This window comes from Nematolebias whitei, chromosome 6 (assembly GCF_014905685.2).
Source record: "Nematolebias whitei isolate Nwh7 chromosome 6, NemWhi1, whole genome shotgun sequence".
Classification (NCBI taxonomy): Eukaryota; Metazoa; Chordata; class Actinopteri; order Cyprinodontiformes; family Rivulidae; genus Nematolebias; species Nematolebias whitei.
Genome location: NC_056503.1, coordinates 7,499,561 through 7,501,118, shown reverse-complemented (window position 1 = coordinate 7,501,118; position 1,558 = coordinate 7,499,561).

The window sequence follows — 1,558 nt, the reverse complement described above, 5'->3', positions numbered from 1 at the left end:
GAGTCTGTGTGAGCGGATGTGCACGCATGAACACATCAACATTGAAACAGATCAGCAGCAACATGAAACAGATCAGCAGCAACATGATATGGTTTTTCACAGTGATTATTCTAGTTAGAGATTCATGAGTCTAACAGCCTCAGGGTAGAAGCTGTTCCTCAGTCTAGTGGTTCTACACTTAATGCTCCTTAACCTCCTTCCTGAGGGGAGTGGGGCAAAAAGTGTGTGTGCTGGGTGGGTGGGGTCCTTCATGATACAGGTGGCCCTCTTCCTGCATCTGGAGGTGTAGATGTCTGTGATGGTGGGAAGGCTGATTCCAACAGATTTCTGTGCAGCCTTCACCACTCTCTGCAAAGCTTTGAGCTTATAAACTAAACTAACCTAAACTAACATAAACTAGGATTTATTCAAAGCATGCAACAAAAATACAGAAACAAGGTGCCAAAAGTGAAAAAGAAATAAATCTACAGCAGCATGGTCCTATTGGCTGAGTGGTTCCGATGACAGTGAGGTTTCTCTTAGCAACATGGTCCCGTTGGCACCATGCTAATGTTAGCAGCGTTAGCAGGTCTTGTTAGCAGGTTCCTTTAGCAGCATGATTATAATAAGGACCGCAGCAGCTGCCTCCAAGACTGCCCTCCATAACCGGGTCCTGCCAACAGAGAACATCCAAGGTTCCCCCACAGAACCAAGCGGGTCCGCAGAGTTTGGTCCGATCAGGCAGACGGAGGATCTTGTTGGCAGCATTAGCAGGTCTAGTTAGCAGGTCCTGTCAGCAGCCTAATGGTAACAATGATCACCACAGCTGCCTCCCAGACAGCCCTCCAGAACCGGATCCGGCAGAAGGAGAACATCCATGTTTCCCCGCGGAACTGAACGAGTCCATAGAGTTCGGTCCATGCTGGCAGATGGAGGATCATGAAGACAGCCGCCATGACAGGCCTGAGCCCGAGGCTGGAAGGACTGAACCATGATGGCAGGATGGCACAATGGCAAGACAGCAACACAGAGAACTCCACAAGTGTATCGTGGTCATACCCATACTGTGGATGTTTATTGTAGGTGCCAAAAAAGTTAAAACAAAAACAACAGGAACAAAAAAAAAGATTGAGTTCACCAGGAGCCTGTGAAGCTGTGGCTCGGCTGAGCGCCGCCATCTTATGGTTTTGCATCTTTAGTCCTGCCAGTTTTCCCACACACAACCATGGTGTTAGATAGTTTTTTTCAATAGATAAATAAACAACAAACAAACAACCTAAACAAAAAGCAGCTACACGTTAGAAAAGTTTGTTTGAACCTACAGTACTTGGCATTGTTCCAGCTTCAGCTTCTGGAGTTTGAACGAAGATACAGTAAATACTCCCTTTGGTAAAGCAAACAGTTCTGCTTGTCTTTATTGTTTATTTGCTTTATTGTTTATTTTATCTGATCTTAGTTGTTGTTTTGTAAAGTTGAATCACATTGTTTTTATTTAATGCTTTAATTCCATTGTCTCTCATACTTTCAAATGTCTCTTTTGGCTGATTCTTTCTTCAGGGGTTGCCACAGCAAGCAAACT